The sequence below is a fragment of the Pan paniscus genome, chromosome 1, assembly GCF_029289425.2.
Source record: "Pan paniscus chromosome 1, NHGRI_mPanPan1-v2.0_pri, whole genome shotgun sequence".
NCBI classification, from domain to species: domain Eukaryota; kingdom Metazoa; phylum Chordata; class Mammalia; order Primates; family Hominidae; genus Pan; species Pan paniscus.
Window position 1 is genome coordinate 187683169 of NC_073249.2, and position 25828 is coordinate 187708996.

The window sequence follows — 25828 nt, forward strand, 5'->3', positions numbered from 1 at the left end:
GCACAGAAAGGTTCAAGAACTTGCCCAAGTTCAGTTAATAAATGGCAGAGCTGAGATTCAAACCTCAGCAGCTTGAGCCCATGCTCTTAACACCTATATGCTACACCAAGTGGTCCCCAGACCAGCAGCATCAGCATCTCCTGGGAACTTCTTAGAAATATAATTTCTCAAGTCCCACCCCAGACCTACTGAATCAGAACTGAGGGTGGGACCCAGCAATCTGTGTTTTAACATGCCCTGCAGGTGATTCTGACGCAGGCTCAAGAGTATATTCAACAAGTTATGCTGCTTCTGCTTTTCATTCTTTGAGCTACACCCAAGACAGACAGGCATTCAGGAGGAATTTAACAGCGTGAAAATATTATGAACAACTGATTATAGCATAATGTTTGAGTACATGAGAATTCTAGAGCCAAATTGTGAAACCTAGCTCTGCTGCTTAACAGCTGTGTGTCCCTGGGCAAATCACTATGCCCTCCTGTTCTTCAGTTTACTCCAGTGTAAAATGGAGATAGGTTCTAAGGATTAAATTAGTTAATTTGACATAAAGCATCTATAACAGTGACTGGCACTTTTTTTTTTTTTTTTTTTTTTTGAGACAGAGTCTCACTCTGTCACCCAGGCTGGAGTGCAGTGGTGCAATCTCGGCTCTCACTGCAACCTCCACCTCCTGGGTTCAAGAGATTCTCCTGCCTCAGCCTCCCAAGTAGCTGGGATTACAGACGTGTGCCACCACGCCCTGCTAATTTTCGTATTTTTAGTAGAGACGGGGTTTCACCATGTTGGCCAGGATAGTCTTGATCTCCTGACCTCGTGATCCGCCTGCCTCAGCCTCCCAAAGTGCAGGGATCACAGGCGTGAGCCACCGTGCCCAGTTGCCCGGCACTTATTAAGTGCCCTATAAGCTCTTATTAACTATGGTCTTTGATCCATTTTACAATTAAATTCAATAAATGTTTATTAGGCATCTATGTGTGAGGCACTGTGCTAGACACATGCATTCATCAACATTTCTTCAACTTGTCAGCCTTTCAGCAATGGTTATTGAAGCCTTATTATACGCAATACTCTGTGCTATGCGATGTCAGAGACAAAGAATAAGGCATTAACTCTTCATCTAAGGACAGTACAAAGTAGTAGGCCAGATGTGACATTTACACAAGTAATTCTAACCCATAGTAGCAAGTGATAAGAATCGTAAGATAGCACTGTTTGGTGGAAAGAACATGGGATTTGAGGTCATAAGATTTAGATTTATGCTAGGTATGATGGCTCATGCCTGTAATCCCAGCACTTTGGAGGACTAACGCAGAAGGATCATTTCAGGTCAGGAGTTCAAGACCAGCCTGGGCAACACAGTGAGACCCCATCTCTACAAAAAACACAAAAATTTAGGTGGGTGTAGTGGCATACACCTATAGTCCTAGCTACTATAGTCCTAGCTACTCAGGAGGCTGGTGTGGGACAATCTCTTGAGCCCAGGAGTTTGAGGCTGCTGTGAGCCATGTTTACACCACTGCACTGCAGCCTGTGCAACAGCAAGACCTTGTCTCTAAAAAAAATTAAAAAAAAAAAAAAAGATTTAGTTCTAATTATGGGTAACCTCAGGCAAGTTACTTAATCTCCTTAAGCCTTAATTTCCTCAGCTGTAAAACAGGAGTGATGAAAAACATCTGTGAGGTTCCAATGAGCTAATACATGTGAAAACATTTTGTAACAGACTCTGAATGGTGTCAGTTATTACTATTACTTTTAAGTGTATTTCTTTCAATAATATTATGTCAGTTCAGAAAGATGATATAACTTGTATCTGAGATAATCAGGGAAGGATCCACAAAAAGTAACATTTGAGATGGATATGTAAGGACCAAATATAATGTAGAAATTAAAGGAAAATGCAGGCACAGGATACAGCATGAGCAAAGGCATGAAAGCAGGAAAGCTAGGAAAAAAAAAAAAGCAGAAAGCACTAGTTCATTTTAGCTGGAATATAAAGAATAGTGGCAAATTTGGGAGGCTGAGATGGGAGGATCACTTGAGGTCAGGAATTTGAGACCAGCCTGGCCAACATGGTGAAACCCCATCTCTACTAAAAATACAAAAATTAGCTGGACGTGGTAGGGGACACCTGTAATCCCAGTTACTTGGGACGCTGAGGCAGGAGAATCGCTTGAACCTGGAAGGCAGAGGTTGCAGTGACAGAGCGAGACTGTCTGAAAAAAAAAAAAAAAAACAGTGGCAGATAACATTTTAAAAAGGGTAAAGGGTAAACAAGAGGAAAAAAATCTGTTCAATTTCCCCCCATAAGCAAGCATCTTTGGTAATTCAAGTAGGAATAAATGACGAGACAGTTGATTAAAATTAGTTTTAGTAGTTATCTGTGAATTTGAAGTATTCAGCATGCCTTGTACTCCATTTTCATAGGGTGATTAAGAGCCAGCTACATCATATGCATTAACATGGAATACCCAAAATTACGTAGTTTGTGCAGAAGCCAATTTGAAAATGATACTGTTATTCCTCATCAAAGCTTCTCCAGACAGTTCATAAAAATTATTTGGCCTTAGGCCAGGTGCGGTGGCTTACGCCTGTAATCCCAGCACTTTGGGAGGCCAAGGTGGGTGGATCACCTGAGGTCAGGAGTTCGAGACCAGCCTGGCCAACATGGTAAAACCCCGTCTCTACTAAAAATACAAAAATTAGCCGGGCATGGGGGCACTCACCTGTAATCCCAGCTACTCAGGAGGCTGAGGCAGGAGAATCACTTGAACCTGGGAGGCGGAGGTTGCAGTGAGCTGAGATTGCGCCACTGCACTACAGCGTGGGTGACAGAGCAAGACTCTGTCTCCAAAAAAAAAAATTATTTGGCCTTTAAAACCTTTCAATATCATTATTGAAATGAGAGAAAGCTGTGTTCATCTAACACCAGCCATTTTTCTTTTTCTTTTTTTTTTTTTTTGAGACAGAGTCTCTCTCTGTCGCCTAGGCTGGAGTGCAGTGGCGCGATCTCAGCTCACTGCAAGCTCCGCCTCCCAGGTTCACGCCATTCTCCCGCCTCAGCCTCCAGAGTAGCTGGGACTACAGGCACCCGCCACCATGCCCGGCTAATTTTTTTGTATTTTTGGTAGAGACAGGTTTTCACCATGTTAGCCAGGGTGGTCTCGATCTCCTGACCTTGTGATCTGCCCACCTCGGCCTCCCAAAGTGCTGGGATTACAGGCGTGAGCCACCGCGTCCAGCCTACCACCAGCCATTTTTCAAGTGTTTGTTAGGACCTCTACTCAAATACAACATGAAGTACACTCATTTTTGTTTTGTTTTGTTTTGATTCGTTGTTTTTGTACAAGAAAGTATTTCAACAAGATCCTTGAGTGACAGGTAGCACATAATCCAGAGTAGCACAAATTTGTTGAAATAGAAATTAAAACTTCCAATACTGTTTCAGACTTTTTTTTTTTTTTTTTTTTTTTGAGATGGAGTCTCGACTGTTACCCAGGCTGGAGTGCAGTGGCACAATCTCGGCTAACTGCAACCTCCGCCTCCCAGGATCAAGCAATCCTCCTGCCTCAGCCTCCCTAGTAGCTGGGATTATAGGCTCGTGCTACCATGCCCGGCTAATTTCTGTATTTTTAGTAGAGATGGGGTTTCTCCATGTTGGCCAGGCTGGTCTCGAACTCGCGACCTCAGGTGATCCACCTGCCTCGGCTTCCCAAAGTGCTGGGAATACAGGCATGACCCACCACGCCTGGCCTCAGACAAATTTTTTTAAGTTTTGTATGTTCATATAGTTGAATGAGATAATGCAATACTTTTAATTGATCAATCCTTACTTGCTTGCCAAAGAGCATCTGAAGGTAAAAAAATAAAAAATAAATAAATTGGGGCACAGTGGCTCATGCCTATAATCCCAGCTCTTTGGGAGGCCAGGGCAGAAGGATGGCTTGAGCCCAGGAGTTTGAGACCAGCCTGGGCAATATAATGAGACTTCGTCTTTACAAAAAATTTAAAAATTAGCCAGGTGTAATGGCACATGCCTGTAGTCTCAGATACTTGAGAAACTGAGGTGGGAGGATCTGTTGAGCCTGGTAGACACGTTACAGTGAGCTATGATTGTGCCACTGCACTCCAGTCTGTGCGACAGAGCAAGAACCTGTCTTTAAAAAAATAAAAAAAGACTGGGAATGGTGGCTCATGCCTGTAATCCCAACACTTTGAGAGGCCGAGGCACACAGATCACTTGAGGCCAGAAGTTCGAGACCAGCCTGGCCAACATGGCAAAACCCTGTTTCTAATAAAAATACAAAAATCAGCCAGGCGTGGTGGTGTACATCTGTAATTGCAGTTACTCAGGAGGCTGAGGCATGAGAATCTCTTGAACCTGGGAGGTGGTGGTTGCAGTGAGCCAAGATCGCACCACTGCATTCCAACGTGTGCAACAGAGGGGGACTCTGTCTCAAAATAAAATAAAATTAAATTAAATTAAAAAAATAACAAACTTTGAAAAAAGTCCATTTTTAGTTGACAAAGGGTAAATATAACTTGGTCATGTCAAATATTTTATATTTAAAATCCAACCTTCAGTTTTGCAGAAAGTTGCATGAGGAAAAAACATGAACTTCCAAGAAACAAGTAAAAGTTAAACTTCAAATTTCAAACTGAACACTCTCACGCTTGTCTTTATTCTACTGTCATACAAGTGCCCCCTACTGTCGTTCATATTTAATGTTTCTCTAAAATAGATTCTTTTTTAAAATTCATTTTTCTTTAGTAATATGTACATATACAACCTTAGTTGACTAATACTAAATATGGTCTTTATTAATTTAATATAGAATTAATTCACTTTTATTATGCTGACAGCATAAAATAATCCTGAGTAGCTTCTGAGAGACAACTGGTCTCTAGGCATTGGAGGTACAAAAGCAGGTAATATGAGGGTAGGCCAATTTGCATAGGGGAGTGCACTGAGGTGACGTGTCTCTATGTCCATGAGCAACTGGGCAAAAAATCCTAATGCCACTGCAGTCCCCTCAGGCACAGAGCAGGAACTGGGGACAAACCAGTATAAACCACCCCTTCCACCCTATAAACAAACAGGAAAATCCACAGTTGGAGATACAAGGGTTTGGAGGGACTACTGCCTCTCCTCACCCTCTACCCATGTCCAGCATAAGCACAGGACACAGAAGCTAGGCTCCTGGACTTTTTCAGGTCTAACCTGGAAGGCAGAAAAATCACAGCTGGATAGCAGTCTTTCTTCAGAATTTTGGTAGACATTGTAAGAGACTGTCTAAGCTGTCAAGGCCCTTCTGCTAAGGCTCTTTATACTTGGAACTCCTTGGAGACCTCTCACATTATCCTGGACCCGTTTCCAATGCATGCATTCTGGTGGTGGGCTGCACTGAGGGGAACCCAGAGAAGAACATGTAGCTCCCTTACTGTGTCAAGTGTCAATAATGGGATATTTGTGTGTGTGTACATATGTATGTATGTGTGTGTAGGGATATGTGTGTACACATATAGGTACATATATCCTAAAAATACTGCCCTGGAAAGCCAGGTTGGCACACAGTTGGCCGTTCGCTGTACTCATCACCCCTCAGCTATATAGCAATTCTCTCTCAGCCTTCGACCTCTGCAAAACAATCCAAGAGTCTAGATATGTCACCACTCCAAGAATCCCATTCATAGTAGGAGCAAAGGAGAGAGGGAGAGAAGCAAGATAGACAAACTGTAAGCACACGGAGTAGTTTATCACTGAGAAAAATTAGACTAGGAGGCAATTTTTTTTTCCTAGAATTCTGCCAGGTCTGGACCCTCTGTATAGGGTTCAGTAGGTCCATCATTCATCAGACTCCTATCAAAATAGGTCTTGCAAGCAAAACCCAGAGAGACAAAGTCAACACACAAACAAGGATATTGTTCTACTTCATCCTCTTCTCCCCAGCTTTGAAGCCTTTGAACGCACCTTAGAGAATCAATTCATTACTATTAAAAATAATCTGGCCGGGCGCAGTGGCTCACATCTGTAATCCTAGCACTTAGGGAGGCCGAAACAGGTGATCAAGAGTTCGAGATCAGCCTGGCCAACATGGTGAAACCCCATCTCTACTAAAAAAATACAAAAATTAGTCAGGCATGGTAGCATGCACCTGTAATCCCAGCTACTCGGGAGGCTGAGGCAGGAGAATCACTTGAACCCAGGAGGCGGAGATTACAGTGAGCGGAAATCGCACCATTGCACTCCAGCCTGGGCAACAGAGCAAGACGCTGTCTAAATAAATTAATTAATTAAGATGTCAAAAAAACCCAAAAATAATCATATTATTAGCAAGCCAAGTATCCATCAACAGATGAATGGATAAATAAAATGTGGTAGATACATAAATGGAATATTATTTAGCCTTAAAAAGGAAGGAAATTCTGGCACATGCTACAACATGAATGAACCTTGAGGACATTATGCTACATGAAATGAGCCAGACACAAAAGGACAAATACTGTATGATTCCACTTATATGAAGTACACAGAGTAGTCAAATGCATAGAAACAGAAAGTAGAATTGTGGTTGCCAGGGGCTAAGGAGGGGGAAGGTGAGTTATTGTTTAATGGGTTTGGAATTTTAGTTTGAGAAGATGAAAAAGTTCTAGAGATAGATAATAGTGATGGCTGCACAACAATCAAGTGAATGTACTTGATGCCACTATATTTACCCTTACAGATGGCTAAAATGCTAAATGTTATGTTAGTGTATTTTATCATAATAAAATCAAGGGTATTGTTATTATGACTCCTACTAATAAAAAACAAGCTACAATTACATACTATGTGCCAACCAATGTGTTTTACGTATATTAACTCATTTAACCTTTACAAAAACCCTGCAAGATGGTTATCACCACCAATATTTTACAAATGGGGAATTAGGAAAAGCACATAGTTGAAAGGGGTTACATGACTGTTTAAGACCACAGAGCCAGTAAGACCCAAAGCCAGGGTTCCTTTCCACTGTAAGATGCTGCTTTCTACCCTAGAGGGAAAATGTATCTGATACCACAAAATAAAAGAAAACTGAAAACCCCTGGAGCAAGAAGGCACATGGTCAACAACAGAGGTAAAAGGAAGAATGTACTGTTAAATGTTAGAGGCATGCTCCCTGATTCCACTTATTCTTGTTAAGACTGTTCTTCTGGCCGGGTGCGGTAGCTCATGCCTGTAATCCCAGCACTTTGGGAGGCCGAGGTGGGCGGATCACAAGGTCAGGAGATCGAAACCATCCTGGCTAACACAGTGAAACCCCGTCTCTACTAAAAATACAAAAAAAAAAAAAATTAGCCGGGCGTGGTGGCGGGCGCCTGTAGTCCCAGCTACTCGGGAGGCTGAGGCAAGAGAATGGCATGAACCCGGGAGGCGGAGCTTGCAGTGAGCCGAGATCCCGCCACTGCACTCTAGCCTGGCGGACAGAGCGAGACCCCATCTCAAAAAAAAAAAAAAAAAAAAAAGACTGTTCTTCTGATGATAATATCTAAGAACTTTAAATGCAGCAAATACCTAGCCACGCAAATCCCTAGCAAACTAGGAAAAGCTGTTTGTAATATTCACAAAACCCAAAAATGAAACTTCTCATAACCTACCTACCATGCAATTCCCTATTTTGTAAAAATTTTTCTGGACTTCTTCAAGGTCAAGAAGAAACCTAATAATTTATTTAAGAAAAAGCAACTCTAGAAAAAATGAATAAGTTCTGGAGATGTATTGTACAGCAAACAATGTATCGTATACTTGAAAATTCTGGAAGTAGTAAATCTTAAATATTCTCATTACACAAAACTATGTGAGGTGACAGATGTTAACTAGCTTGATTTAATCATTCCACAATGTTTACATATATCAAAACATCACATTGTACACCATAAAGATATACAATTTTTATATATCAATTATACCTTTATAAAGTTGGGAAAAATAAAAACAGACAGGAAGAAGAAGGAGGAGGAGGAGAAAGGATGAGGAGGAGGACGAGGAAGGAGAAAAGAGAAGAAAAGAAAATCTTATAGTTAAACACACACAACTATAGTAAGAGTCTGTCACAAAATTAAACCCCAGGCCCTCAAACACTAAGCAAAGCTTCACTACAAACAAAAGGGATCACAATGACTGCCTCCCCACTGATCTCTCTTCCAGGTCTCTGCTCTCACTCCAGATGGATCAGGAACAGGCCAGACTGGACGGGTAGCTCTTGGCTAGGAAAACAAGTGGCTGTGCAGGTCCACAGGTGGCGCTGCTTGTTAGCAACCAGCTCCCACCACACCCCACACCCCCAGCCCCAGGGTGGAAGCAGCCAAGTCGGCTAGTGAGGACAGAGGACAGGAAATCTGGACAGCCAGATTCCTGTCCCAGTCGGTGTCACTCAGTCAGGGATCAAGGGGCATCCAGCCAGGTTGCATTCCAAGGGTGGTGTCACTTCCCCCAGGGACTAACAGTTGCTCTCCAGTAGATTTAGGCACAAAAAGGGCTGAGTAGGGGATGTGGCAAGAGCAGAATCCACAGCATGCAGAGCTCCATGAGGGACCGAGCTTTTCTAACCTATGGGGGAGAAGGGGCTCTACCAGTGCAGGTCAAGTAGGCACAGCCCAGGAAAGGGATTCGAAACAATCTTCTTAGAGCCTGTGTCTCTCCCATGGGAACAAAACAGCTTGGGTTCATGTATGTGCTTTGAATTCCTCAAATGAAAGCCATTCTGCTGAAAACAAAAGCCTCCTTCCTTCCCACCCCCCACATATCAAATGTTTTATAGTCATCAAGTGTCTCCTGGTACTCAGAAAATACGCTATCAAATAGGAAATGAAAAAAAATATCCATTTCTTCCAGAAGGAAGGGGGAGGAATCACATCACATCCCTGTAGAGACAGGAAATCAGCTGATCAGGATCCAAGCCATGCTCTAGGAAATGACTACTCCGTTTTCAATACAGGGGGCTGTGCAGTTCCTCTTAGGCTTCAGTCACTCCCTAGGTAAGAATTTCCAAGCAGGGCCATCTTGTTATGGAGTGTTGGATATTTACCAGTTAAATGTAGGAAATAAAGGCACTCCAATGCCTAATGCCAACCGAAAGCACAGCTCCTCAAACCTCCTACTTTTTACTGATGGATACAGGGAAAAGAGCCAAAAAGTAATGCTTGCACAACACCCAGAGAAACCACAGGGACCTTTTCCAACAGCTACAGGTGACCCCAATATTTAAAGTCTGCATCCACCCAACCTGAGGTTGTGACTGGGTGTAGGTACAAACCAGAGGCTGAGAATTTTCTTGTTTGCCAACAGCAATTATCATAATAATAGCTTTACATTTCCACAGTGCAGGGCTAGGAGGGACTCAATGCTTCCTTTCTCTACCCCCAATCTAATTCTGAGCTCCTTCCTTTACTGAGGGATATCCCTCCATTTGAGGGAAATGGGCAGGTGTCTTTAGTCTCTGCTACAAAGAAGGTCACAGTGCCTTGTCCAAGGTAGTCAGATGGAACACTTCTAAAGGTTCTCCACGTAAAGGAACCGCAAAATAACTGTTACTCTAAAAATTGTTAGGCGAGTTGGGTGCAGTGGCTCATGCCTGTAATTCCAGATACTCAGGAGGCTGAGGCAGGAGGATCACTTGAAGGCAGCAGTTCAAGACAAGCCTAGGCAACACTGCAAGACCCCATCTCTAAAAAATAAACAAATAAATAAACAAACAAAAATTTTAAATCCTTAGGAAACAAAAATTCTCTATATCATATCCACGAAAATTCCTTTCTTTATCCATCTCAACTTTCTAATAATGTCTCCCAATTAAATATGCTAAGCATACATCTGTCTGCAGTAAATGTATTTAAAGCTTCCCTCCACTATTCAACGCAACATACATTTATAGACACTTTGAGCTGGACACTGTCCTAAACATCAGAGATACAAAGATAAGTGAGATGTTCTCGCAGCTCTCAAGGTGCTCACAGTCTTATGGAGGGAAAAAGAGGCAAATAACTTGTTATTCAGAGGGATCTGACATCAACAAGGAAAAACAGGTGCTGGACAAGGTGTCTCACACCTATAATCCAACACTTTGGGAGGCTTAGGTGGGAGGATAGCTTGAGGCCAGGAGTTCAAGACCAGCCTTGGCAACATAGTGAGACCCTGTCTCTACAAAAAAATAATAATAATAAAACTGAGCTGGGCATGATGGCATGTGCCTGTATTCCTAGCTTACTCAGGAGATGGAGGGAGGAGGATCGCTTTAGCCCAGGAGTTCAAGGTTACAGTGAGTTATGATCATGTCACTGCACCCCAGCCTGGGTGAAAGAACAAGACTCTGTCTCTTTAAAAAAAAAAAAAAAAAGGCCGGGCGCAGTGGCTCACACCTGTAATCCCAGCACTTTGGGAGGCTGAGGTGGGTGGTTCACCTGAGGTCAGGAGTTAGAGACCAGCCTGGCTAACGTGGTGAAACCCCGTTTCTACTGGAAATGCAAAAAATTAGCCAGGCATGGTGGCACATGTCTGTAATGCCTGTAATCCCAGCTCCTCGGGAGGCTGAGGCAGGAGAATCGCTTGAACCCGGGAGGCGGAGGGTGCAGTGAGCCGAGATCACACCATTGCACTCCAGCCTTGGGCAACAAGAGCAAACTCCATCTCGAAAAAAAAAAAAGTAAAGAAAAGAAAAGGGGTAAAAAAAAGTTGGCTTAGAATTCTTCACTTCTTAGCCACAGCATCTAGGGAACGTTGATTTACCCAGCAAAAGGAACCCTTTTCTCAAGGAATCTCTGAAAATATTTTCACTTTCTTCATTCCCAACTTAACACATCCAAATGATGCTGCTCAAAATTCAAGGATATAAATTAGTATGACATGTAAGAGCAGGAACATCTCCACAATAGAAGAGAACTCTTGAGTCAGCTCTTGTAGGAAGTTCTGCAAAACCGCACCCAGGAAACTTGATCTGAACAATGAGATGAGTGTACTAACTTTTCCCTACTGTCAGTACTTCCCAGAGCCAGAGAATGGGACATGTAGGAGGATTTATCTGAAAACAGAGAAAGGAGTATAAACCAAAACCCACATCATTCCCATAGGCCAAAACTCCCCACCAAGGCAGTCTCAGTACCATTTCAATGTTTAATGTGACTACAAAAGGTCATTTAGTATTGTTATTGCCTCCAGGCTAGTTACAGCTAAATCATAACACAAAAAATAGGGAGGCATCTAGCCTAACGTTTTTAAAGCTAAAGCCCAATCATTAGAAATATATTAGGGTGTTGGCTATATTTATACTCTGTTCAAAGGACCAGTAATCTTCATCTTCTGATAATGAGAAGAATTCCCCATGAACGGGGGGGAAAAATAAACTCTGAAAGGGATCTTTCCCCCTTCGGGGGCAGGTACCGACATTTCAACACAAGACTTTGAGTCCAAAATACTCAGAGAAAAAAAAAAATGGAGTGGGGCCTTTCTATTAACAAAAAGAATATTGTATTAGGAGACCTCAAGACCCCTAAATCAAGCAATCAAAACATTCTGCTCCCTAAGCCACAGCCACAGAAGAGTTAAAACCATCAAACTCCATTTCCTTTCCTCTCCATTTCAAATCATTTGGGGGAGGGGAGGAGGAGTGGAATAGAAAGACAGGTTGCAGTCAAAGTCTGGACAGCTAAAGGCAGGGTGGTCCACTGCATATCTGAACCTCAGAGATGGGAATGATAACTAACCAATAATGTGTGTGTGATAGGAGGGTGTCAGTGAAGGAGAAAAATAAGATGGGGCAAAAGGAGTTAGCAGGAATAGAAACAAGAGGTTTTACACTACTTCAATAGCAACCTCTACTGGCAAATGCAAGGAGGTCCTGGCCACCCTTAAGGTCTAGGGCTGGTAAGACAAGTGAGAGAAAGGACTATGCCCATCCCTGGTCTTACTCTGACTGTCCTGCATGTTTCTCCTGGATTTCCTAAATCTAACCTAAGCCTTTTCTCCAGATTCACTCTAATGAGAAAGTAAGTAGATGGCTGGTACAGTTTTATAGCAAAGAAAATAAATGGCAATTAACAACTGGTTTGCACCAGAGAAGCCAGTTTGCCTAATTAGCCTGCTGGTTCCAAGAAGCTTCTCTCTGCAATACGCCAGCCTTTAATATTTATGTTTTTAATAAAGCCATATCCCCACCTCTCACAAGGTAGCATCCTCCCATCCATCCCCTTTTCAGCCCTCTTCCTACACTTACTATCTCTTTTTCCCAATGTGAAGTCTTGAATCCCACCCACTAAAGGAGAAAACATAACCTGTTGCACAAGTATTTCATTTACGGGCAGTTCTCTCAGGCACACACCCCATCTTGACAGGCAGCCAAGATGATGTCAGCCAGGTAAGTGTTCCCTTAGGCTTCCGGCTCTGAGCACCTGATCTTTAGAAGGGTGTGAAGTACTAACAAAATCCAATCACATCAACATTTACTGAGTACTTGCTAAATGTAGGACATTGTGTTAGGCAAAATTGGGACTAGAAAAAATAAATCACCATGAGCCCAAGCAGCACAATCTAACTGGGCAAATGTGTGATAAGTTAAATAACAAATAATAAAATACAAGTGACGATACACAGCATTTCATGGTCAACTGGCAAATGAGTGGTAGAAATTAATGCTATGAGTTATGAAGCAGAATGAGTTATCATGGGTTAGCTTTCCAGTGGATTAATGTAAAAGGGAGGACTTGAACTGAGCTTCAAAGATAAGTAAAATTTTACCAGGAGGTGAGGGAAAGACTACAGAAAAGGGTGCAATAGCAGAAATCTTTTTTTTTTTTTTTGAGACGGAGTCTCACCCTGTCACCCAGGCTGGAGAGCAGTGGCGTGATCTCGGCTCACTGCAAGCTCCACCTCCTGGGTTCACGCCATTCTCCTGCCTCCGCCTCCCGAGTAGCTAGGACTACAGGCGCCCGCCACCACGCCTGGCTAATTTTTTGTATTTTTAGTAGAGATGAAGTTTCACCGTGCTAGCCAGGATGGTCTTGATCTCCTGACCTTGTGATCCATCAGCATCCCAAAGTGCTGGGATTACAGGCGTGAGCCACCGTGCCTGGCCCTATGGCAGAACTCTTAAGTATCAAAGGGAGACTCAAAAGTAAGGCAGCCCAGTGCAGTGGTGCAGTCCTGTAGTCTCAGCTACTCAGGGGGCACTGTTTAAGACCAGGAGTTTGAGGCTGCACTGTGCTATGATGGTGCCTGTGAACAGCCACTGCACACTAGCCTGGGCAATGTAGCAAGACCCTGTCTCTAAAAAAAAAATAAAAAATAAAAATGTAAGCCAGATGTATGGTAATAAAAATAAATAAGAGGTAAGGCTCATGAGTCAAGAAGAGACACAACCAACCTAAAGGAATAAAGGATGTAAAGGTGCAGTTCCAAAGCAAGCCTGGCAAGAAAAAACCTGTAAGGATACAAACCGAAGCTTGAACAGTGGTTACCCTGACCAGTGGGCCTAGGTGGAGAAAATAAAGACTAGAAAAGAGAATTTTTACTTTTTTCTTTGTAATTTCTGCTTAAATGTATTACAGTGAACATGTTTAATTTTGTAATAATACAAAAGAGAGTTACATAAACATAGCAGGCCTATGTTTTTTCCTCTTAATCACTAGGACATTTTTTTTTTTTAAGTAACTTACAACATCTCACATCTGACTAGGGCCCCATGGCAAGACTGCAACCAGTAGGTAAGAAATGTGAACTGACTTCATATTCTCTTTCCCAATGAAAACAATAACAGCTCAAAGGAACATAAGTAAAGGTCACTTCCCTGACCCCTTAAGTTGGCACCATTCCAGAACTAGGAGTTTTTAGAGAAAAGGAGACTCAAGCCAAACAGTTCTATTCAAGGAAGTGAAGGAAAAGTATATACTGAGTTAAGAGCTGGAGTTCTGAAGTCCAACAGAGCTACACATAAATGACTGCTCTACCATTTACTGGGTGAGAGAACTTGAGCAAGTTATTTCACTGGCTGAGACCCACTTTTCTCCTCTGCAAAATGAGATAATCTATTTCACAGGGTTATCATGAGAATTAAGTGGATTAATGTATATAAAGTGTTTAACACAGTCCATTCCTGGCACATAGTAAGAAATTAATGAAAGCCACTATTATATTATTATTAAATCATTCAGCCCAGAAAACGAAGGAACTCCCACCAACGCTACACACCAGGTCCACCTCAGCTCTTTCCTAAATGCTGCCAAAAATCAAAATGCAGAATTAGCAGGACAAGAAGAGCTTTTATTTTCTTTTTGAGATAGAGTCTCTCGCTCTGTTGTCAGGCTGGCGTGCAGTGGCGTGATCTCAGCTCACTGCAGTCACTGCCTCCTGGGCTCAAGCAATTCTCCTGCCTCAGCCTCCCAAGTAGCTGGGATTACAGGCATGTACTACCATGCCCAGCTACTCTGTTATTTTTAGTAGAGTCGGGGTTTCGCCATGTTGGTCTCAAATTCCCAACCTCAGGTGATCCACCTGCCTCACCCTCCCAAAGGGCTGGGATTACAGGCTTGAGCCAAGGCACCCGGCCAACAGGACAAGGAAAGTTTTAACTCTAGTTAAATCTTAGTAATAAATCTTAAAAGACCAAAGAAAGTTAATTTCATATATGTTCACTCCTCTGTCCAGGTTACAAAGTGACTAAACCATTTGTTTTGATTTTTTTGTTTGTTTTTTGTGTGGTTTTTTTTTTGGAGACAGAGTCTTGCTCTGTTGCCCAGGCTGGACTGCAGTGGCACAATCTTGGCTCACCGCAATCTCTGCCTCCCGAGCTCAAGTGATTCTCCTGCCTCAGCCTCCCAAGTAACTGGGATTACAGGCACCCACCACCACGCCCAGCTAATTTTTTTGTATTTTTAGTAGAGACAGGGTTTCACCACGTTGGCCAGGCTGGTCTCGAACTGACCTCAGGTGATCCACCTGCCTTGGCCTCCCAAAGTGCTGGGATTACAGGCATGAGCCACTGTGCTTGGCCCTAAACCATTTGTTATAGGATGAATTGTATCCCCCAGAAAGATGTCCTAACCCCAGGGACTGTGAATGTGACTTTATCTGGAAATAGGGTCTTTACAAATGATCAACTTAAGATGAGGTCATTCGAAAAGGCTCTAACCCAATATAACTAGTGTTATAAAAAGGGGACATTTGAACACAGACAGACATATACAGATGTGAAGGCGGTGAGAGAACATCATTTACAAGCCAAGGAACATCTGAGGCAACCAGAAACTAGAAGAGATGCATGGAACAGGTTCTCCCTCACAGCCTTCACAAGGAAGCAACTCTGCTGACAACTTGATTTCAGACTTCTCGCCTCCAGAACTGAAAGACAATAAATATCTGTTGTTTAAGCCACCCAGTTTGTGGTACTTCGTTATTGTTATTACTATGAGACAGGGTCTCACTATGTTGCCCAGCTGGTCAAAAAAATGGCATTTATCCTGTCATAAATTATATGTTTTTGCTGTCGTTTGCTTTGTTTTGTTTGAGACAGAGTCTTGCGCTGTCGCCCAGGATGGAGTGCAGTGGCGCAATCTCAGCTCACTGGAACCTCCGCCTCCCGGGTTAAAGCGATTCTCCTGCCTCAGCCTTCCAAGTAGCTGGGATTACAGGCGCATGCCACCACGCTCAGCTAATTTTTGTATTTTTAGTAGAGACGGGGTTTCACTAATGTTGGCCAGGCCGGTCTTCAACTCCTGACCTCAGGCGATCCGCCCACCTAGGCCTCCCAAAAGTGCTGGGATTACCGGCCTAAATTATATATTGTAAAAAGAAATTTTAATCTAAAATCAAAAAGATGGATTATTTAAAAACAGACAGGACCTGGCTATATGCACACTTCCTTCCCTACTAATTCTCATTTCCCAAAGGTGAGAATACCATTACAGAAAAGGACATAAGGACCAAGCGAGGGTCTAAATCCTTTTGAATCTGGTATATCTGCTTCCCTAAGCATCCCCTGAATGAATGGAAGGAAGAAAAGACAACTCACGGATATTGAGTATCCACTGTATGTTTCACATATGCTAGGTGCTAATACGGATTATCTTATTCAAACCTCACAATATCCCTGCAAGGTAAGAACTATTCTCCCCACTACTAACGAGGAAATCAATGTTTAGAAAGGTTAAGTAAGTTGCCCAAGGTCATATAGCCAGGAAGTGGCTGAGTCAAGATTCAAACCCCTTGTTCTTAATGACACCAACCTGCTTGAACAGTACTTTTGAACCAATTCCCTAGATAAAATTTTCTTCCAATCTTTGCTTGAAATCACTATATGTTGAATGAATCACTGAGCAGACTTTACAAATCTCACCTAATCCCTCCGTTTTTGTGTTTTACTCTTTTTTCATTTTTTGTCTTTTTTTGTTTAATTGCTTTTGAGTTTGATAATCCCTCCATTTTTATAATAAGGAAATAGGCCCAAAGACGACAAGTGACTTGACCAAGGTCACAAATAAATTAGTGGCAGAATCAAGTATCCAATCAAAGTTTCCTGATTTCCATCACACCACATAAGTTTGAGAGCAATAGCAATACATGAAAATAGAGCACAGATGCTGGAATCAGAGTGTCTCAGCTCAAATCCTGATTCTGCCACTGACTGGCTATGTGATCTCAGGCAAGTCACTTAACCTGTTTGTTCTGTTTCTTCATCTGAAAATGGAGATAATATTTATTTCACATGGTTGCTCTAAGGACTGAATGAAATAATATATGCATAAAGTACATAAAAATTATGCCTGGCACATTAATAAGTAACAAGATGTGTTAATGCTGCTGCTATAACTACCATTAAATAATGCTAGGCAAAACACCAAAGAGTGTACACACACAATACAGCTTTATAAAACTGCAGACAAACGTACTCATTGAGAGATAAAGAGAAAAAGAGGAAGAGGAGAAAGCCTCTTTATTCCTGTAAATTTGCCTAATTTAATTATTAGTAATAACACTTATTGAGTATGCTAGGCTGTGCTAGACTCAGTGCTTAATATGATACAGACATTACTAAATTTCATTAAATCTAAGATAGTGTCAGTTGCAAAATGCACCATGTCATTTACTCTCCCCCACAACCCTATGAAATAGAGAGTTCCCCTATTACACATATGAGAAACTGTCACAGAGAGTTCAAATAATTTATCTAAAGTCACACAGGTAGTAAGTGGCCAAACCAGGTTTCAATCCCAGGTCTGTCCAACTCCAAAGCCCCTTGCACTAACCACCTAATCACAAACTTGGTGCTTCTCAAACTTTAACGGGCACAGAATCGAATTAAAAAACCACCTGGGGGCCTGTCATGGTGGCTCATGCCTGTAATCCTAGCACTTTGGGAGGCCAAGGTGGGCGGATCGCTTGAGCTCAGGAGCTTGAGACCAGCCTGGGCAACATGGCAAAGCCCCATCTCTACAAAAAAAAAAAAAATACAAGAATTGGTCGGGCGCAGTAGCTCACGCCTGTAATCCCGCACTTTGAGAGGCCAAGGCAGGCGGATCATGAGGTCAGGAGTTCGAGACCAGCCAGTTTGAGACCAGCCTGGCCAACACAGTGAAACCCCATCTCCACTAAAAATACAAAAAAAATTAGCCAGGCATGGTAGCATGCGCCTATAATCCCCAGCTACTCAGGAGGCTGAGGCAGGAGAATTGCTTGAACCCGGGAGGCAGAGGTTGCAGTGAGCCAAGATCACGCCACTGCACTTCAGCCTGGGTGACAGAACAAGACTCTGCCTCGGACAAAAAACAAAAAAAACAAAAACAAGAATTAGCCGGGCATGGTGGCACGAGCCTGTAGTCCCAGCTATTTGGGAGGCTGAGGTGGGAGGATCACCTGAGCCCGGGGAGATTGAGGCTGCAGCGAGCTGTCATCACACCACTGCACTCCAGGCTGGGTGACAGAGTAAGACTCTGCCTCAAGAAAAAAAAAATCACCTGGGAATCTTGAAAAAATTAAAATTGATTCAGGCCAGGCACAGTGGCTCACGCCTGTAATCCCAACACTTTGGGATGCCGAGGCGGGTGGATCATCTGAGGTCAGCAGTTCGAGACCAGTCTGGTCAACATGGTAAAACCCCATCTCTACTAAAAATACAAAAATTAGCCGGGTGTGATGGCATGCACCTGTGGTCACAGCTACTCAGGAGGCTGAGGCACGAGAATCGCTTCAACCTGGGAGGTAGAGGATGCAGTGAGCCAAGATCGCACCACTGCACTCCAGCCTGGGCGACAGAGTGAGACTCTCTCAAAAAAATAAATTTATATATATATGTATCTAACAAGCTATCAGATGCTGCTGGTCCTTGGACCACCACTGACTGCCAAGTTATGCTATTCTGCTTCTGATTACTACAATTCCTCCTCCTCCTGGATCACCCTCCATCCTTGATCTCAGTGATCAGCTAATGAAAAAGATCTACTCCCAAATGACTGAGGAACCTCCTAATTAGTCCTTTGTTTCTCTGCTACTTTCGCTATTCCCTCCTCTCCCCTCCCAGACCCCACCCTCCTTTCTAAGGTAGGCTACATAAAGCTACCTAAGAGGAAGCTAACAGCGTTCACAATGAATGGCTGTGGTATCTAAGGAAACTATGTTAACCTTGGATGATCTGGGGTGACAAGGTCTAACTCAAAACCCACTTCAACATTGTGACTCTAGCGAGAATGCTTCTGGAATAAACTGGAAACTATGGGTTATTTACTCTCATCATTTCTCCAAAGATAATGGGTGTGACCTTTCCCCACCCCCACTCTCAGCTTAGGTCTCTGAGCAACACAGGTAATTATGATCTGCCCACTTACTACTGAAACTGCTGATTTCAACTGGGTTTAATCCTCACCTGCTCTACCTGCCCTACATTTTAGACATAGTTTTTGTTTGTGCTCTTAGCGTTTAACAGTACTACCAGCCGAGCACAGTGGCTCACGCCTGTAATCCCAGCACTTTGGGAGGCTGAGGCAGGTGGATCATGAGGTCAGGAGTTCAAGACCAGCCTGGCCAAGATGGTGAAACCCCATCTCTACTAAAAATACAAAAAATTAGCCAGGCATGATGGTGGGCACCTGTAATCACAGCTACCCGGGAGGCTGAGGTAGAGAATTGCTTGAATCCAGGAGGCAGAGGTTGTAGTGAGCCAACATCGCGCCACTGTACTCTAGCCTGAGTGACAGAACAAGACTCCATCTCAAAAAAAATATATATTACCAAACACAGAAGTGGCTGCACTGTACAAGTATGTTACATAATCACCTTTCTGTAGTTGTTCTGGATCCCTGGTTAAAAAGAAAGTCTGAAATGTGAATTATATACGATACAACTGAGTGGGAGTATGTGCAACACAGAATTTTTTTTTACTCAAGAGCGCTACAGACACAACCCCACTGCTCCATGGGGCTGTCTTAAGGTAAACAATTTTTGTAACTCTACTTGAGTAGTTCAAATCAGACCATTTTCAAGAGTAGTCTGATCTGGGAATCTTAAAGCAATCCAGACCACAAATCCAAAATCTTCCTGTGCCTTAAGGTAAAAGAGGGCCAAATGGAGTTAATCGGGCCTGGGTTCAAAACCCAGTTCAGTCACTTACTAGCTGTGTGACCCTCTGGGAAGTGATTTAGGTTCCTTAAGCCTCAGTTCTCTCATCTGTAAAATCTAGTAAGGTTACTGGACTATCATAGGATATCATTTATGACAATTAAATAAGACTGGCCTGGCGCGGTGGCTCACGCCTATAATCCTAGCACTTTGGGAGGCCAAGACGAGCGGACTACCTGAGGTCAGGAGTTCGAGACTAGCCTGGCCAAAATGGCAAAACCCCGTCTCTACTAAAAATATAAAAAGTTAGCCGGGAGTGGTGGCACGCGCCTAGTCCCAGCTACTCAGCAGGCTGAGGCACAAGAATCACTTGAACCCGGGAGGCGAAGTTGTAGTGAGCCGAGATAGCGCCACCGCACTCCAGACCAGGCAACGAAGCAAGACTCTGTCTCAAATAAATAAATAAAATAAAACAAAATACCCGGCATATAGTAAGGACTCAATATATATTAGCTTCTTCCCTTTTGCTTCCCCCACCCCTTTTCATAGAGATAATACAGTTAAGTCCATAATACACATTAGTACCAAATCACATAAAGGAACTGTGATTAAGCATCGTTTTATTTAAATTTTTTTAAAACCCACTTACCTGGTAAGGAGATATGGCGTTAGCTTGAGCAAGTTATTGTGCCTTTCCATGCCTCTTTTCCTTATGGGGAACAAGAGTGAACTAACTTAACATTTCCAATTCATTCATTCAATATTGATTGGAGCAGCTACTTTATACCAGAAACTCTTCTAGGTGCTAGGGAAATTAGTTAATACACAAATAAAAAACCTCTATTCTTAAAAAGTTTGCATTCAAATGCTCACTTAAGCAACACATATACTAAAATTGGAACAACAGAGAGGTTAGGGAGGCCCCTGCACAAGGATGACACACAAATTCGTGAAGTGTTCCACATTTTTAAAAAATAGTTAGAATAAGACCTACTATTTGATAGCACAAAAGGGTGACTATAGTCAATAATAACTTAACTATACATTTTAAAATAACTTAGAGTGTAATTAGATTGTTTGCAACACAAAGATAAATGCTTGAGGGGATAGACACCCCATTCTCCATGATGTGCTTATTTCACATTGCATGCCTGTATCAAAACATCTCATGTACCTCATAAATACATACACCTATTATGTACCCACAAAAAATTTAAAAACAAATTTTTAAAAGAAGTTTGCATTGTTGGCCGGGTGTGGTGGCTCACACCTGTAATCCCAGCACTTTGGGAGGCCAAGGCGGGCAGATCACGAGGTCAGGAGTTCGAGACCTGCCTGGCCAACATGGTGAAACCCTGTGTCTACTAAAATACACAAATTAGCCAAGTGTGGTGGCGCACACCTGTAATCCTAGCTACTCGGGAGGCTGAGGCAGGAGAATCTCTTGAACCCAGAATGCAGAGGTTACAGTGAGCAGAGACAGCGCCACTGCACTCCAGCCTGGCCAAGAGTGAGACTCAGTCTCACTCTTGTAGTAGTAAGACTCAGACAACAACCAAAATAATTAAAATATGTTACATGATAACAGGGAGTTCCAGGAGTCAGGTGAAGTAGAATTATAACATTCCAAAGGGGAAAGTGAATTTGAGAAACAGAGGTTAAAGGCTTATGCAGTTTTAAAATTCTATGAAATAGAAATTAGAAAATGGTATAAAGAGGCTTTATTGGCCAGGTGCGGTGGCTCACGCCTGTAATCCCAGCACTTTCGGAGGCCAAGACAGGTGGATCACCTGAGATCAGAAGTTCAAGACCAGCCTGATCAATATGGAGAAACCCCGTCTCTACTGAAAAATACAAAATTAGCCAAGCGTGGTGCCGCATGTCTGTAATCCCAGCTTCTCAAGAGGCTGAGGCAGTAGAATCGCTTGAACCTGGGAGGCAGAGGTTGCAGTGAGCCGAGATCACGCCATTGCACTTCTTCAGCCTGGGCAACAAGAGCAAAACTCCATCTCAAAAAAAAAAAAAAAAAAGAGGCTTTATTATATTCTGCACATTACAATTCTCCATCTGATAGCAACACTTTAAACTATGAAATGGACAGAATATATATTTAGTATACACAAAGCATTCAGTATTTAGAATTTCTCCACTGGATGGACTGGAAAAGCATTCACTAAAATCGGGAACATAGAAGAAGAGGCAGGTCCAGGAGCAGGGAGGGGGACAACAATGCCCCTTTTGGACATACCAAGTATGCAACATCTGTGGGACAATCACGTGGAAAGAAACATTGTGAAAGGTGCTGAAGTTGCTGAAAACACTAAGAAATAAAACAACCAGCATCATTTGCAAAGTAGCTCAATTCATGAAGTGCATCATATGCATCTCATCAGACACAATCTAGACCTTCAAAGAGATCACAATACAGCTGGGAAGTTCAAACAAATACACACAAAAAGTAACAACAACAACAACAACAACAAACTAAGAAATGTTATAATGGAGTTTTGGCTTAAGGAATTACAAGAATTACAATTACAACACTTGTTTGTTTTTCTGGTTGTTTTTTTTTTTTTTTTTTGAGACGGAGTTTCGCTCTTGTTGCCCAGGCTAGAGTGCAATGGTGCGATCTTGGCTCACCGCAACCTCCGCCTCCCAGGTTCAAGCGATTCTCGTGCCTCAGCCTCCCAAGTAGCTGGGATTACAGGCATGGGCCACCACGCCAGCTAATTTTGTATTTTTAGTACAGACGGGGTTTCTCCATGTTGGTCCCGCTGGTCTAGAACTCCTGATCTCAGGTGATCTGCCCGCCTTGGCCTCTCAAAGTGCTGGGATTACAGGTGTGAGCCACCGTGGCCTATAACACTTGTTATATTTAAAGACCACAATGAAATCACCATTTAGTTTTCCAATTTCTAGAACTTTTATTTATTTAACTTTCCATATCATCACAAGCTTATTTATTGAAGATATACATCTTTATAAGTCAGAAAATAATCAAGAAAAAGAGGAGGAGGAGGAGGAGACAAAAGGATGCTGGAGTTTCGGCTCTGCTATCAGACAATACATATAGGCAAGGCAAAGCGAAGTAACTAACGACAGCAACAAATACTATTTTCTGCGTTTATTAGCCCCCTTAATACTGCCCCCAAACCTATTTCCTCTTACCACAGCACCTGTGCTACAGCTACACAAGATATTTTGTCTTATGCCTTCACGACCACATACTCATGCCAAGGCCTAGACCATTCCTTCCAATGCCTCACTGCTTTCCAGGTACTTCCCACAGGATAATCAGAGAGAGGAGGCCTGAGAGATGGGCACCTAATGCTCCATCTATCTTTCTCTCCCACAGGGAAAGTAAAGAAAATTTCCAGCCCTTTGGCAGTTCCTCATTCTTCCTAATAAAGGCAGTGTTACATGAATACTGTTATTACACTTATTAACAATAAGAACAAGAATGAAAACAAGGATCCAGTCCTCTGAAAGGTATGAGGACCTCAAAGTACCCCACCCACTCTGGTCCCTGTTTTCCATTTGGGAAACTAACCAACAAAGGCTGGGACAAGTGCTACATTCTTCCCCTCTAGAGGTGACTCAGGCCAGGTCAGTTAGCTTCTTTCCCTACACTGACCCATGCTCAGGCTGCAGCTAGCTTTGGCTGCTGCTCTGTCTGTGGTGCTTGTGAGCACACGAATGTTTGTAGTAGGTCTGGAATAAATTTTCTCAAGTTACAAAGATAACTGTACCAGAAGAGCCAAGCCTTCCAGGCACTCTCCCTGCTGGAAACTGGAGCCTCCCATTTCAGTGACAGGTTACCACTAGAGAGCAAAGGTCCTGTTAGGATCCTGCCCCATATGTATAGATAATATGGCAAAAAGGTCCTGCATGACTAGAAAGGATATCAGAGAGAAATCACCTGGCATCAAAGGGCCACAGGTGGCAGCTCTCTGCCATCTTAGTTGGAGCTGAAGATGATCTGGTCTCTGTTAATCCTCTTCCTCACTGACTACATGTCTTTTAAGGATATCTTCTACTGTGAATATGATAGCTAAATGAGGAGCAATAATCCATTATTTGTTCAACCGCTTACACATTCTTTATTGTCTTTTGTCATTTGTAATGTGTATTATATACTGTAAATCCCTAGAGGACAGAGGGTTTATGAACTCTCAGTGTTATATACTATATTCTACATTCAAAGAGGCTCTTAACAGAGACATTTTTGCTGATGGTGATAACAATAGTAGAGGAAGTCTGTATACACAAAGGGGCATGCCCTAAAGTCAACCATTCATGGCAACAGGTGAAGCCACAGGCAAGGGACACCCAAGTACACACACACACACACACACACACACCTCTTGCAGGTTGAGAGACAAATTGTACTGGACAAGCCAAACCAGGGAGTGAAACAAGATCAAAGATTCTCCAAATTAGTGGAGACATACTTCCACTCCCCAGTGTGACTCATGGCAAGTTTATCTGATAAGAGTCCAGCTTCACAAAACAAGGAGCGCAAAACAAGGCACACTGTGGTGAACATGGCAATAAACAAACAAAGATGTGGAATGTGCCAATGGGAAAGAACTACATCAATTCTGAGCTGGCCCTAACACATTAGGAAATATCCTCTACACTGGAATAAAAGTGAAAAAAAACCAAGCAAGTAGAGGGCAAAGGGTAACTAATACTCTTTTTAGATATAAAGGTCAGATAAACTCTGAAGGACACTATCACATCTGAAAGGTGGTGGTTATATTGAACCTGTTAAGGTAAAGCAGGTAGGGCTCTGAGTCATGAGAACAAATCTATCTCCTTCATTGCCTGCCTGCCAAAATAAACAAGGAGGCTGCATTTTCCACAACAGCCTCTCTGTCCAGTCTTGTAAACACCCAGGTCTTCACAAGCCTAGTACAAATTAACTATGTAACCTTCATGGAAAGCAAAGCTCAAAAATGTTTCTAAGCTCAACTGCCCTGGGGAGAGTAGTAAAGCTAACCTGTTAAGACTAATGAAGAAGCTAGGCCTGGAGTTCACTCATGGAGAGTGAGTGAATCCTCCACTATCCATGTCAGATAATGAGATGGGGATTAAAGACCACAAATGAGGAAAGCCTCTCTCTATGTCAAGAGTCAAGATGTCCTGTCCAAAAGTCAAATTATCTCAACAAAAACTTAAGAATTAATTTCTGCATAGTATTTTGCTAAATGACAGGCAGGAATGCAAAAGTTACATATATGCTTCTTCCCAGAGGAGTAGACAATTTCACTGGGGAGCCAAAATACAAGCCAGCCAGAGAACAATAGTACAAACAATCGATAATCAAACTGATGCTACATTTTAAGACAAACTACAAGGACCCCATATTCTTCCGTCAAAACTATGCTGGAAAATTCTGATCCTACATCAATCTACCTGTCTGCCTTGGAATCTATTACAATCAGGTTGTTGAGTGCTTCTAGGGCTAGAGGGAAAACACACACACATACACACACACACGTGCACACACAAACACACACACACATACACACTCACCCCTTCTTTCCTTCCTCCTGACTCTCAGCAAATAACTTCACCTCCTACTTCATAGAGAGAATATGAGCATCAGGAGAAATTCCCTCAAGTTCCTACACCTCTAACCAACCAACTTAATCACCTGCATTCTTACTTTTTAACCCTCTGATCTTTCTAAAAGACACAACTTTTGACTCTAGAGCCCATGCTCCATCAATTTTTCTCCCCGTCTTTGAATTGTATTATATCTTCCTTCTCTACTGGCTCTTTCAAAACAGCACTTAAAATAAACATGCTCAAGTCTCTCCTGTGTTACAATACATAAACAAAACTCTCCCCACCCTTCTTCACCTGTCTTCCTCCTCTCTCTTCCTTCAAAGTCCAAGTTCCAAAGGTCACTGACTCCTCTTCTGCACTTTCCATTCACTTCCCACAACTCCATTGAAAATGTTCCAGTAGCAGTAACCTTTATTTCGGACATCTGTAGTCTTTGCCTTATTTGACCTCTGCATAATCTACACTGTGTGTCACACACTCCTTGAAACTCACTTCTCTCCTGTTCCTCTTACCTTTCTGGCCACTCCCTTTCTGTGGACAATTTCCTTCAGGAGATCCTCTTTCTCTGCTTCTGACACCACTCTCCTGTTGGAGTTCCCCAGAGTTTTTGTCTCAATATACATACACTCCTAAAGCCAGCTCCTTCTCCCCTCCTATGGCTGTGGTTTGATAAGCTGATGA

The 25828-nt window shown here is 42.6% G+C and overlaps 1 protein-coding gene and 1 non-coding gene across 12 annotated transcripts in view; one reads left to right on the plus strand and one right to left on the minus strand.

Moving 5' to 3' along the window:
• MACF1 (microtubule actin crosslinking factor 1) overlaps positions 1-25828 on the minus strand; it is a 402950-nt gene that overhangs the window by 342800 nt on the left and 34322 nt on the right. The gene's annotated exons all lie outside the window — the stretch shown is intronic.
• On the plus strand, positions 20439-20542 carry LOC112441227 (U6 spliceosomal RNA). The gene has a single exon (XR_003029174.4). It is a non-coding gene; the product is annotated as a U6 spliceosomal RNA (small nuclear RNA).